Consider the following 16,004-nt stretch of genomic DNA (forward strand, 5'->3'; position numbering starts at 1 on the left):
CACAATATGTCAACTTAGAAATTTGCATATTCAAAGCCATTATTATAAGTATCCTAATATTACAAAGATGAAAGGTTTATTTTTGTGTGTGTAATGTTCGTGTAATGTCACATGTAAGTTGGCTCTTAGAAAAACTCGAAAATAATTTAAATGCTTAAAATACTTTGAATAAATCTTCTCACATCTTGCTGAGATTTTCCGCTGTCTTAATTTTTTTGCACATATGTGACCTCTTGTTACACTCTTACGTGTGTCTGCGTGAAATAAAAAAATGAAATTTGAAAACACGAATGCACAATATCCATGCCAATAAGTGTCTGACAAATCATGTTCCTGTATAGAGAGGTTTCTATTATGATCTCATGATCCTTGTTATAGCTATTTATAGTAATGAATACATCAATATCCTGTATAGAGAGGTTTCTTTTATGATCTCATGATCCTTGTTATGGCTATTTATAGTAATAAATACATCATTATCCTGTATAGAGAGGTTTCTTTTATGATCTCATGATCCTTGTTATGTCTTTTTATAGTAGTGAATACATCAATTATCCTGTATAAAGAGGTTTCTATTATGATCTCATGATCCTTGTTATAACTATTTATAGTAATGAATACATCATTATCCTGTATAGAGAGGTTTCTATTATGATCTCATAATCCTTTTTATAACTATTTATAGTTATGAATACATCATTATCCTGTATAAAGAGGTTTTTATTATGATTTCATGATCCTTGTTATAACTATTTATAGTAGTGAATACATCAATTATCGTGTATAAAGAGGTTTCTATTATGATCTCATGATCCTTGTTATGTCTTTTTATAGAAGTGAATACATCATTATCCTGTATAAAGAGGTTTCTATTATGATTTCATGATTCTTGTTATGTCTATTTACAGTAATGAATACATCATTATCCTGTATAGAGAGGTTTCTATTATGATCTCATGATCCTTGTTATAACTATTTATAGTAGTGAATACATCAATTATCCTGTATAAAGAGGTTTCTATTATGATCTCATGATCCTTGTTATGTCTATTTATAGAAGTGAATACATCATTATCCTGTATAGAGAGGTTTCTTTTATGATCTCATGATCCTTGTTATGGCTGTTTATATTAGTGAATACATCATTATCCTGTATAGAGAGGTTTCTATTATGATCTCATGATCCTTGTTATAGCTATTTATAGTAATGAATACATCATTATCCGGTAAAGAGAGGTTTGTTTAATGATCTCAGGGAAGTTCTGTATAGCTATTCATAGTAATTAATACATCATTATCCGGTATAGAAAGGTTTTTATTATGATCTCATGTTATAGCTATTTCTAGGAATGAATTACCCATTTATTCAGTAAAAAGAGGTTCATTTTATGCTTTCATGGACGTTCTTTATAGCTATTTATAGTGATGAATATACTATTGTTCGGTATAGGGAGGTTTCTGTTTTGATTTCATGAACGTTCGATATAGCTATTTATAGTGATAAATACATCATTAATCCAGTGTATAGAGGTTTCGATATAGAACGGTCATATGAACGTTCCTAAAATTGTTTTTTAGTGATGAATACGCCATTATCCGGTAAAGAGAGGTTTCTCAAATGATCCCATGAACGTGCGGCATAAAATGTAGCTATTTATAGTGATCCCGCCATTATCCGGTATAGAGAAGTTTATATTACGATGTCAGGAACGTTCGATATACAATGTAGCTATTCATATCAATAGACACACTAATCCTGTATAGAGAGGTTTCGATTATGGTCACATGAACGTCCTTTATATCTATTTATAGCGATGAATTCAACATTGTCCGATATAGAGAAGTTCTGATTATGATCTTATGGACATTGGTTTATAGTAATGATCACATATCGTCCGGTGTAGAGAGGTTTCTATCCTGATCTCATGAAGGTTCGATATAGCTTTTTATAGTGATGAACATACCATTGTCCAGTATGGAAAGGTTTCGATTATATTCTCATGAACGTTCGGTATCATTATTCTTAGTAATAAACACAAAATTGTCCGGTATAAAGACGTTTCCTTTATGATCTCATGAACATTTGTTCAGTATATGAGTTGCTTTTATGATCTCATTATCCTCCGGTATAGAGGGATTATGATTATGATCTCATTAACACTCGGTAGAGCTATTTATAGTAATTGATACGCCGTTATCCGGTATAATGAGACTTCTTTAATGATTATTTATGAGCGTTCGATATAGCTATTTATAGCAATGAACACACATTAATCCGATATAGAAAGGTATTGAATAAGATCTTATGAATAATTGTCTATAGTATTGATCACACTATTGTACGGTGAAGAGAGGTTTCTATTATGATCTAATAAACACCTGCTATAGCTATTGATATCACGATCACACCATTGAAATATATCATTGTATGTTAGTTGTCATTATGATCTCATTATCGTCCGGTATAGAGGGATCATGAGTATGCCCTCACTAGCATTCGGTTTAACTTTTTTTTATAGTAATTAACACTATTGTCCGATATATAGAGGTTTCGATTATGATATCATGAACGTTCGATAAAGCTATTAACAGTTATGTATATTCCATTATTCGGTATAGAGAGGTTTCGATTATGATGTCATGAACGTTTGTTATAGCTATTTATAGTAATGATATCATGTTTGTTCGGTATATAAAGAAATTATGATTTCCTAATTGTCCGGTAGAAGGCGTTTTAATGATAATATCACAGCTGTTCTGTACAGACATATTTTAATTCTTTTCTCTTTCGCTATTTGTTACAATGACCAAACCCTTGTCTTATATAGACAGGTTTTCAAATTGCGATACGATTTATCAATGAAGATTTTTCTGTAAATATTTCGCTCTGCATATCTGTATGCACTCTCAAAAATGGCTATTCCATACCTGATGAAATGAGTTAAGAGCTCGGGAAATGAAGTTATGCCATTAGATTTAAATCTGAAAAACACGCCCAGAAATATGTTAATTTTCAGAATTCTGCAAATGGTTTTAGTTTCCCTATCGAGATTCAACTAGATATGTGATTTCATAAATAATTAGTAAAATTATATAAATTCAAAAAGATATTTTGTTTTTGTTTATTGTTGTGTTTTTTTGGGGGTATTATTTTATTATAATAATTTGATTGATTACCATGTGCGGTGTGTGCTCCATTGGGTTTGCTAATAAAGCAATACTCAAATATGTGTCTGTGGAGAACGTATGTCTTGACGTGCGGATTTAACGGCCGGGACAGTCACTTAGATATAGAATGTTAAATGGTATACGTACAGGCCTTACAGGTATACTATCGGTACTCCTAAACTCGTGTGAAACAAATTCTGATATTTTATATAAAAAAATATAGATTGTGTATTCGAAAGATATAAATTCCCTGTAATTACTGTATTTTTTTTATTTTTTTTTATATAAAGCTCTTACCTGAAGCTGTTACCCGGTCACTGTAGTTTAATTGTTTGTCGTCTGCTAGCGATGTTGAGAGCGTCTGTTAGACTGCAGTGCGTTTTGTACAGCGCCACCTGTTGTCATGTCTAAACATGATACATCCCGGCTTTTCGCGAGTTGCCTCCTACTGGTCTTACGTTAATATAAAACTACGTTTCTGACCATAGTTACCCAACGGTCAGTTTTATATATCATATATCATGTTGCACCAAGAAGACATATTGATCATTTTATTTGTGTATACTTTTTGTATCGTTTTTCACGTATTATTCATTTTTTTCTACCACTGGATCTATGCACACTACATTGTAATAACTCTGATTTGTCACCCTGATAGATTTGTATACAAATGCTTGATTTTTGACAATGGGAAATGACTATATGTCACACAGGGTGGCAATCGGAACTTTCTATGCCAAAGCATACGGATATAAAATGTACCGTTTCTATTTTTTCTTATTACATTTCACTTTGCTTGCCTATTTATGCATAGTTTTAAAATTTTAAAAAACAGCATAGCAAAATTTGTAAACTTGTTGAATGATTATCTTATAACGCACGGGAACAATTACGATTTTCTGTTTATTTTACTGTTGCTAGTATTACAGCATATGGATGTTGAGTCAAATCCTGGTCCCGTGGATGGCGAGCTTAATTCTATTTTTCATTCAAATATTAGTAGTGCAAGGAATACAATTGAATACATAGAAAACATTGCAGGTGAATATGATATAATTTGTCTCACCGAAACGCATCTTGATGTTGAGGTCCCCATAGGTGAGTTATTGATAGAAGGCTTCCACTCTCCTTTTAGACTCGATAGAAATTTTGCGGGCGGGGGTATTTTAGTATATGTAAATGAGGCTTTAAAAGTTAGTAGGCTGGTTGACCTCGAAGTCCCCCACACCGAAGTATTATGGTTTCAGGTGTTTCTTCCTGACAAATGTCGAATAATCGGGACAGCATACCGTTCTGCTTGTCACAATAATCAATTTTGGTATAATCTTCGGGCTTCAATAAACGATGCTGTAGAATTAGCGAGAAATATTATTTGGAAGGAGACCTCAGTGTTGACATGCCTACTATGTCCAAGAATCATGCTTTTGCTGACATTATTGATACTTTTAATTCTGTAAATGTTATAAATGAACCTACACGAATAGGTCCCACCAGGTCCAGTTTACTTGATCCAATTTTTAGTGTCAGAATCTTTGTCTTGCACCGACTCTAGTCCGAATTATTCTGACGTTTTAACGACATTTTTCATATCGGTCTGTCGTCGATTAACGTCAGAACTCCGGCCCTCTATAATATATGCGGGAAATATGCGACCCGCGCCCGGAGCGCACTTCAAACTGATATTTTAGAAACAAATCGTCACTTTCACACACATGTCGCACATGCATCGNAATGTCACATGACTTGACGAGATCTCGCGTTACCGAAAGTATTTCCCAACGTTATGACGTAGGCCGGCGAGATTTTAGTCACGCGGCATTGGAAGGCGGGGCTATCAAAAAACTAGAGTAAAACAGAGTAAGTTTGAAAAAATATGTTTTTAGTGATTGTATTAGTTGTTTGGGGCATGTTATGTATGTTCATCTTGTGCATAAATAATAGATCTTTCGGTGCATGAGCGACATGTGTGTGAAAGTGACGATTTGTTTCTAAAATATCAGTTTGAAGTGCGCTCCGGGCGCGGGTCGCATATTTCCCGCATACTATAGAGGGCCGGAGTTCTGACGTTAATCGACGACAGACCGATATGAAAAAAGTTGATAAAACGTCAGAATAATTCGGACTACACCGACTCCTACGTCATAGCTACCGAAAACTCCTTTACTGACCACGAAGGTTGTGTCACATATATTTCTGTCCCGTTATTTACTAAACCCGTCTACAAACGAAAAATTTGGTTACATACAAGAGGTGACTATGTATTATTTAATCACCTTATCGAGGAATATATCTGGAATACTCTTTTTGCTACATGTAACTCTGTTGATTCGGCTAGCGAACGCTTTACTGAGTTTTTTCTCGATTTTGCTTATGGAACAATACCACATAAAGAAGTTACTATACGACCTAACTATAAGCCATGGATGAATTCAGACCTGAGAAAAAAAATGAGACTACGCGATAGATTACGAAAAACAGCCAAACATTCTAAGCATCCACGGGATATATCTAAATTCAAAAAACAGCGAACCAAAGTTTATAACATGAAAAAGCATGCTAGAAATTTTTTCTATGAAAATGTTGGAAATCTTATTGATTTTTATTACTTATCTGATCCTAAAAAATATTAGCGACTGATCAAGAGATTGATGGGAAATTCAGGGACCTCGCAGTCTATTCCTACTTTAGTTGATTCAACATCGGGACGTTTATTAGTTGACGATAAGAACAAATCAAATTTATTGAAGAATTATTTTTTGCAGTATCACTAACATAGAAGAAAATAATACTGATATTCCTATTTTAGAACCGAAAACGGAGAGTTCATTTGAATCTCCTATAATTAACTACAATGAAATATGTGATGTCTTGTTGAAAATAAAATTTAGCAAAGCCTCAGGCATGGATGAAATCAGCCACCATATGTTGAAGTACACGGCAAATACTGTATGTAAACCACTTGAACCTCTTTTTAACTTATCGTTATCTACATGTTTTTATCCTGATATTTGGAAATTTGCTAAAGTCATGCCGCTTTTTAAGAAGGGTGATAGGCATTCTCCTTCTAACTATAGACCGATTTCTCTTTTGGCTACGGTTGGTAAAACATTTGAAAGGGTTGTCTTTAAGTACTTGCATAATTATTTTTTAGAAAGTTCTCTATTTTATCAGTACCAATCAGGATTTATGCCTGGCCACTCAGCTGTGTATCAATTAATCGAATTATATCATAATATTTGTATTGATCTAGAAGAAAAGAAGCATACTTGTTTAGTTTTCTGTGACATCTCAAAAGCTTTTGACAGAGTCTCGCATAATGGTTTATTAGTCAAGTTAAAATCATATGGTATATCAGGAAATGTCCTTTCTTGGATCGAAAACTGATTAAGCAACAGACAACAGAAATTATTTATAAATAATTCTTCTTCTGAGGCTGGTTTGATATGTGCTGGAGTTCCTCAGGGTTCAAATCTTGGACCATTGTTTTTCTTAATTTATATAAATGATATCGCCGAAGTACTAGAATCTACAACACGTCTTTTTGCTGATGATACGTCTTTAAAAAGCTCTTCATCTTCTTGCCTAGATATACAAACAGTTGTGAATGGGGACCTGGAAGCTTTAAATAGGTGGGCCAACACTTGGCTTGTTACTTTCAATCCAAATAAGACGAAAGTTATTTTCATATCAAATTCAAACGATATAGATGAGGATCTTGAACTGATTTTTGATGGAAATATTTTGAATTTTAACTGTATGCATAGGCACCTTGGAGTTACATTCAGTTCAGGTGCAAAATGGTCAGATCATGTAAGTGAAATCAATAAATCGGTAATGAAAAAAATGAATATTTTGCGAAAACTCAAATATATGTTGAAGCGGGATGCTCTCTTAAGAATTTACAAAACTTATATATTACCAGTTTTAGAATATGCATGTGAGGTTTGGGATGGTTGTACTCTGGTCGATTCTGAAGAGTTAGAGAGGGCTCAACGTGAAGTAGCTAGAATAATTACAGGTTTGCCGTCATATGCTAGAAATGAATCATTATATACAGAAACTGGTCTTGAATTACTTTCGGATAGAAGAAGAGGACGAAAACTTCAGTTAATCTACAAAATAGATAGGCATCAAACCCCAAACTACCTAACAAATCTACTCCCCACTAAGGTAGGAGAAACCCGACATGCTCTTAGAAATAATGATAACTACAAAATTCTCAATTTCAGACTCTCTACTACCAATTTATCTTTCTTGCCTTCTTCATTAAAAAGGTGGAATACTCTAAACTATAATATTAGATCCATGTCTTTCTCATCTTTCAAATCAGCTCTAGTCCCCAACATACCATATACAGTACCCCCTCATTACCTACGTGGTGACAGCAAACTAAACATTCTTCATACCAGACTAAGACACGAATGCAGTCCTCTCAAACATGATATTTACCTTGCAAACTTGGTCCAAGACTCAAATTGTTTAAATTGTGGCTACCATTGCGAAAATGCCTATCACTTCTTCTTTGAATGTCAACCTTATACAAATGCTCGTACTGTACTTTTTGATCATATAAATCATTTAAATATACATTTAACGTTGAGATTATTTCTGTTTTGAAATGAAAATCTGGCTTTGATTACAAATTGTGATATATTCAAACAAGTGCAAACTTTTATTAGATCCAGTGGAAGATTTTAACATGTTTCGATTATGAACTTGACTTTAAAATATGTTTTTGTTTTTGTTTGTTTGTATGCGTATGTGTTACTTTAAAAATCGCTTCATACTTCTATGAATTGTAATTGACAGTCTATATCATCATCTGCTGTTTTGAATTATTGTTGTAAGGAGATGGCTTCATAAGTTGTAATGACTTGTGCCAAATCCTATTTTCCAATTCTGGTTAATAAAATATGTTTAAAGTCAAACAATAAAAGAAACGCACAATTAAATTATGCAATCAATAGCCTATGATATTTTGGGAAATTTGTACTAAATTTTATATCAATATGAAGGGACAAGTCTACTCTTTACAATACTGTGGATGAAAAGTCTGTGTGACGTCACTCGTGTCATCAGTAGTTACTCAAAGTGGGATACCCGCGAAAAACAAAATGACACTTCAGTACCTGGTGTGGGCACCTTTGCACGAATCCCTGCACGGAGTTGACGTTTCCTAATTCGCCTGTCTAGCTCATCCCACAGATGCTCAATGGGAGACATGTCGGGGCTATATGGGGGCCATTCCAGAGGCTGAACGTTGTTTGCCGTGAGAAAATCACGACAGACTCTGGCAACATGCGGTTGAGCATTGTCTTGCTGGAAAATAAGGTTATGACGTCTGAGAAGTGGAAGGACATGTGGTTGGAGGATCTGGTCTCTGTATCGAACGGCATTGGGGTTTTGATCCAGGACCACTAAGGGGGATTTAACTCAATGGGAGATGTCTCCCAAAACCATTACAGAAGCCCCACCGAATCTATCGCGTTCAACCACGTTCTTGATGTAATACCTGATCAGATATTCCATTATTTCCTTACAGCTAATTATAAGGTGTACTGCAGGGGGGAACTTTGTGCATTTCTATTTTTGTTCAGTATATAAAGGTTGACTGTGGCCCAATAGCACCTAACTTGTAAACAGGTAAAACAGGATTAACATTGAGGTGATCATCACGTGCAGCATGCATAGGTGAGAAGACTCGAGTTTTGATTGATCAAAGATGCAACCAATCAGATGAAAGATAGCCAGTAATCGGTAATCGGGCGTGAGCCACGGGTCTATAATAGCTCGCGCTCAGTTCGCAGGTGTATCGGAAGGTGTAAAGTGAAGCAGTGAAAGGGACAAAGATGTCGGTTGTCCGAGTTGTCTGTTTCGTTGCAGTCTTGCATTGTATGTCTGCATTTGTCCTCCAGAGCGATGAAGAAAAGGGTAAGTTTTGTGATATTTTTATATTAACGTATTTTTATCGCCAAACATTTGTTCTCGGCGTTGCAGTTTCGTTCACAGGGACATGCGACCTATGAAGGACGCCACATACGGTGACGCCCGTTTTAATGTCGCATGTACACACGTCCCTGTGAATTCTTCTTCTTCTTTAGCATACAGCGGCTCCATCAATAATAATGATTATCCCCCTTATAATGATAGGGGGTCCTATCAGTGAGGCGTAAAAAAGGGGTAATTTGCAGTGATTAGTTTGTGTTTTTGTGCAAGGTATGTTTTAGAGTGTGATGAGGGCTTAGTTATTTGTTCAAGACACTATCGTTTTTACTAATAAAGAATATCATATAGGCAAAAAGCCTATTTAACGTATAGTGCTGTCCTGATATCATAACCATTAAAATAATAGATTCAATTTCGCATGAATAAAGCCCTGTGTTAGGCGACAGTTGACCTTGTACGCTTGTGTAGACTGTGTTTGACTAAACGCTGGGTATACCTTGGCACGGCGCGTCTGCTCGAGCCAGTCGTGAGGTGCTGTTTTTCACCTGTGCAATATATATGTAGTAAAATGATATCCTTGTGACAAAGAATGCTCGTGTCCACGGAAACGTTGACGTATTACTTGACATTGACAATATATTTTAAGGCCCGGAACAATGGCATGTTTGTCGACACCAAGGACAAAAAACCTGTGTCCACCGTCGTTAATTGTAGATTCAAAATAATTAGTCAGAAATCGTATAGAATGATGCTTAATTTCCACTAGGTCGGTTTTAATAAGCAAATTAGTGTTTCTATTTCCCTGGCGAAGTATTGTGATCAATTGATCTCATTGATTTTATTTCTCTCACTTTTTTGTGTAAAATTACAAATGCTGTATAACGATACAGGTCCTCCAGCCGTGTTGCGTCAACTCTCGTTTATCGTCCCTCGACTGACTGCTGGTTAAGAAATAAAATTAAAGTTGTCAGTAATGATAACAATAGATACAATTGTTACAATGTGAAAATATTGATGTTTTAATAAAGGCTGTGATAAAATGTTTTTAAATTAAATTAATTGTTGAGCTGCGTATATCGTGCTGTTCGCGTATACATGTGCTGTGTCCGATCAATGTGCCGTTTACCTGTGTTGTTTTTGAACACGTGAGTATGTTGTCACATTTCACTTGTCTTACCTTGTTACGTCCATATAAGGTAATTGTTCTAAATATAGGTGTTACCTCGTTTTCGTTAGTGGTCAGTCCAGTTGTCTTTGTTACATTATTTGCAGCTTTTCGTGTATTTTTTGCCTGCTGACTCAGTGATATTCATCTATTTTCTGCGCAATGATGCTGAGCATATATCGCTGGTTTAGCATGTCAGAGATATTGTTCTTACCTTTAGCAGGATACTGAGTGTAAGTATTTAACCCTATAACTTGTTGTTGTGTTATTTTCTTTTTGGGTTTGTTTACATTTCAGAATTTCTTAGTAATTGATGTGTTGCTTATTTATTCAACTTTTGTGTTTCTGTTCAATTTCTTATACACTATACACCATGGATGGAGAAAAAATAGTTCAGGCATTCCAGGATCTGGGTGTCACACCAAAGTTTGAAAATGCTGAGGATTGTAAACAGTGGATGACTGGATATGTGAAGCAGCTAGGTGGAGAACAGGATGTGAAGAAGGAAGTAGAGCGCCTAGTAGTGACGCCGAATGCCAGATTGCCACCATTTAGTGGATATCCTACTGTTTAAGGGGAGACAGCCTATGATGTATGGCGTTACGAAGTAGAATGTCTGAGGAAGGATGCTACTATCACATCTGAAGCATTAGGACAGCTAGTCAGAAGATCACTCGGAGGAAATGCTGGAAAGGTGGCTATGTGACTTGGTACAGAGGCTTCCATTGTTGAATTACTTAGACGGTTGGAGAGTAATTACGGAGTGGTGGAGGATCAAGAGGCTCTCATGGGGAAATTCTACAATGCGATCCAGGAAGAGAATGAGGATGTTGCTTCATGGGGATGTTGTCTTGAGGATTTATTGACCAAGGCTACAAGGATGGAGTCACTTTCCAGGGAAAGACGTAATCAAATGCTGCACAGTAGGATATGGAAAGGACTTAGAGCTTCCCTGAAGGATCGATCAGCAGCCAAGTATGATTTATGTTCAGGCTATGAGGACTTCAAAGTAGAGTTGAGGAAGATAGAGTCCGAGTTGAATACAGACCTCAAGGACAAGTCCAAGATGGCTATGGGGAAGATGGCTAGTAGTGATACACCTTCCCCTGAGGATCAGCGGTACAAGAGGTTGGAAGGGATGATAAGACAACTTATCTCTGATGTTAAATCATTGAAGTCATGAAGTAGTAACAACAAGCCACCAAAACCCAAGCCTCAACAGCAGCAGCAACTAACGTTAGTAGACCAGCACCTCGTCAACACCAACAGCAACGTTTAAATGGACAGGGACCAATGGGGAGGGGACACCATTAGGTCAGGGAGTACAGAGCCCCAAGGGAGATAATTATACCCAGGACAGCGGTGGATTGAATGGATCTTCCAATGAAGTCCAGATTTTTATTTAAGGGAACGAGACCCGTGCACTGTTAGACACAGGCTCGACAGTGTCCACAGTAGCCAAGTCTTACTATGACTCGAAGCTGTCACACATTCCTAATCAGTCATTGAGTTGTGTACTTAACATAGAGTGTGCAGATGGACAATCTCTGCCTTATCTAGGATTTATAGAGACTGCCATAGATACTACAGGATTAGCTGGAAGGACATTACAAGACTGTATCTTATTGGTTGTTCCAGACGATAGTCAATACAACTCCAGAGTACCCCTGCTACTTGGTACCAGCATACTGTCAGTACTGTTAGATGGATGTCGCCAGCAGCATGGTGCTAGATTCCTGCAGGAAGCTGACCTTTATACACCTTGGTTTCTGGCATTTAGATGTCTCAGTCTAAGGGAGAAGGATCTGGCAAGGAACAACTTTAGGCTTGGTATTGTGAGAAGTTCTGAGGAGAAGAACATCAGTGTGTCTCCAAACAGCTCTGTAGTGGTTAAGTCATATGTCGACAAGGAGATACCATATCATCCAACATGCGCCTTATTACAGCCAGGGAAGGACTGTATTACATCTCAGTCGGAATTGGACTTGAATCCTGCTATGATTCATTATCATTACAAAGGAAATAGGAGTTTACATGTCCAGTTGTTCAATATGTCCAACCACACTATGGTCATTGCACCCCGAGCGGTTCTCTGCGAGATCACGCCTGTCAATATTGAGGGTAAGGAGTATGTTGAGACTGAGGAATTACGTCAGAAGTTTGATGACATATTTGAGAAGTCGGAGATTGGCTCTGGTACCCTGTCAGAGGATAAGGTTGCAGAAGTAAGGAACATTCTAGCTGGGTTTGAAGATGTATTCTCCCACAATGATGAGGACATTGGATTTTCATCAGCTGTCAAGCATCGAATAGTGTTGAGTAATCCTACTCCTTTCAAGCAGAGACACCGACGTATCCCACCGTCCATGTATGAGGAGGTCAGGAATCATCTACATCAGCTGACAAATACTGGAATCATACGACCGTCTCATAGTCCTTGGGCTTCGCCTATTGTGTTAGTGCGCAAGAAAGATGGACAGTTAAGGATGTGTATAGATTTCAGAGAATTGAATGACAGGACTATAAAGGACTCCTATGCACTTCCAAGAATAGAGGAGATACTCGAGGCTCTGACTGGTACTAAGTATTTCACCGTCTTAGACATGAAGTCTGGTTATCATCAAGTGGAGATCGATGAAGTTGATAAGGAACGGACAGCATTTACAGTTGGACGGACCATTGGGCTTTTATGAGTTTTAGAATGCCATTCGGGCTAGACAACGCGCCAGCTACTTACCAACGGCTGATGGAAGAGTGTTTAGGTGACCTACATCTTCAGATATGCCTCATCTACCTGGATGATCTGATAATTTTTTCAGATACAGTGGTGTCAGCGTTTCAGTTGACAAACGGAATGGAATGAAAACGCAATGAAAACGGAATGAAACAAGGCCTAAACGGAACGGAACGAAAAACAATTTACTGTTTGGAACGAAACGCGAATAGAACGGAACGAAACATGTTTTGCTCACAGGAACGGAATGGATTGAAAGTAGGTGGAACGAAACGCGAGGATTGATTGAAAACGAAATGGAATAAAACGATCTGAGAAGATAACTATTTTAATCGAGATTTCCTATCTATGGTGGCTAGTTACGATAAATTAGCAGTAGATATAATTTTTAGTAAATAAATACAAATTTGCATATTTGTTTATCTACTATACGTATATTTATTCCATATCTTAGGTTTCTAGCCGATATCAGAGACGCATAATTAATCGTTTGTTTGTGAATGCAATGTTTCGCCGAATGATCTGTCCGTTGTTAAAATAATATATGATGAACGTACTTTCGCTTGACGATTTCACAAAGCATCCAATACATATTAGGGTTGTACATTGGGAGAAAGGAAGACACATTTCGTCCCGAGTATTTCTAGACCATTTACTTTTAAAACCCTCCAATTAATTCAGGACGAATGGATAGTTTTACAAACGTGCTGAAATGTTAATCTTGCGTCTCAATTTATTGTAGACGTGTACCTCCCTATCAAAAAACATACCTAATAGACCTACTACAAACAGACGTTCGGTAAACAATGCAACTGCAGCGCCGCATTCTCGACGGTACCGTAAATAAAACTTATAAACGCTCTCGAAATGTATCCGGCATTTGAGAGATCACAATTCTCACCGTACTGCGGATGAAACGAAGATGTAGTGTTCCTTCTAGCCTAAATAATTCTTTATTTAAATAATCATACTTTGCTTTGAGAATTATTAGCTTCTAGCTGTTTTTTTTTTATCAAGTTGTATTATTACACAAGAAAAAAAGTGATAGACTCTATAAATATTTAACCAGAATTTGCAATATATATATTATTTGTATATAGTCAGTCAGCATGTCCTGGCAGGATTAAGATTAATGAAAGAATTGTAAGACATTCAGCTTTACAATATTTGAGGAAACTGATCAACCTTGTCTGGCCTTCAGCTTTTATGAATATTTTCTTGTGTATGGACTTTAAACAAATCTGATGTGTTAGTTAATAATAGAAAATATTCCCCTACCTGGAGGGTGCAGACACAGAAATCTCCAACCAAATAAATGATTATTTTTAGTTGTCAAACTGTTACTAGGACAACCAAATAATCACACCAAGGACCTAACCTTACTCCTAGTCAATATTACATGTATGTATAAACTGTAAAAACTGAAGATTTTTTTTTATCATAAAGACCGATTGTCTAAGAACAACCATGATCTCATAGATATGCATAATCTTTCCAGATATATCATAGCACACTATTCCATGGATATCTGAGAAAATATTCTTTTAAAGCAATAAGTATATATTTCTATAATTATAATTTCTATGTAATTCCAGCCTCGGCAAGCTTGCTCAAAAGGCGTACATGTCCTACTTCTTGTAGATCATCGGGAGATTTTAAAAGTTAATATTATTTACCCCAATACTTATATATATATAGGGATGGTTTGCTAGCAACATAATTAGATCAACATTTGTAAAACAAAATCAATTGATCTGTTCCAGTTCTAATTAAAAAAACACACACATCTTATTATTGTTATTGTAATAAGAAGAATACCAAAATAAGCAGCTTAGTTTCAATCTAAGAATGATTTGACCAAGACTTTTGAAAGGGATTTTGGAAAGATATTGGGTGTTATAGTAAAAGGCACTGAAGGAATGGCACTCAACAAGAAAATGAAATTGTTGCTAATGTCGGCTTACTAGTGTCATAAAAACATATGGTACAAAGAATTTCCACAACTCCTCAACATTTTGCTTCTTTATCTCAATAGAGATAGTGTATTAATTTTGAAAAAGAAAAACTCATATCAGCTCTTTTTGATAAAAATGAATATCAATAACTGCAGTTAGATAAACATGATAAACAATGTGGTACTCTTTAATTGAATAGAAAATTACATAACTTGACAGGATAATTCAACATTTTATTGGTCATAACAAGCAGAACATGGCACTATAGTAATACATGTACATAACAACTGAATATCATCATGGAATTACTCAAAATAAGAAATCACCACGCATTTCAAACATATTTTAGTACATTTTTACAGAGTTTTTAGTAATAAAGATATATTGGTATACAGGCGAAATAAGTTTTTATTTTATTTTTTCAAAATATTCCCCGACAAGTGATTGGCCAGAAGTGGATCACGTGTCCACCGTTAAAAATCGATATCGACTTGGAGCGTGTGATTTTTGTTGAAGGACTGGGTGTTTCTAAACATAGAACTATGACGTGTCTCCAAATGAACGCTCTATGTCCTTGGTAAATATATCTTTTCTCAGGTTAATAAATCCAGGTGTCGACTTCAACCAAAGGCTATAATTGAATAGTATCTAATGTAGGTTTCCTTTACCATAAACAATGAAATTATGGCTACTTAGAAGTCAATTCAATGTTTTAACAAATTTAAACATATGATCCTGAAATTGGGTCAAGGTCATTCATTTGAATAAAGTAGACAGCCCGTCTATTTTATAACCCTTCATCCCAGTATGTTATTGGCTAAATATCATCCCCCTAGATTTCTTTGATATTCAGAAATAGTCATATATTTTAAAAGGTTTTACACATTTGACCTGTGACCTTGAAGGCTAGTCAATGTCATTCAATTCCACATACATCATATCCCCTCATTCTAGCATGTTAATTACTCAATATCCCCACCCCAGGCCTCCTTTTTTTTTGCAACCTTGAATATAAGTCAAGGTCATTCATCTCAAC

Source organism: Mizuhopecten yessoensis, unplaced genomic scaffold (genome assembly GCF_002113885.1).
Source record: "Mizuhopecten yessoensis strain PY_sf001 unplaced genomic scaffold, ASM211388v2 scaffold8131, whole genome shotgun sequence".
Classification (NCBI taxonomy): domain Eukaryota; kingdom Metazoa; phylum Mollusca; class Bivalvia; order Pectinida; family Pectinidae; genus Mizuhopecten; species Mizuhopecten yessoensis.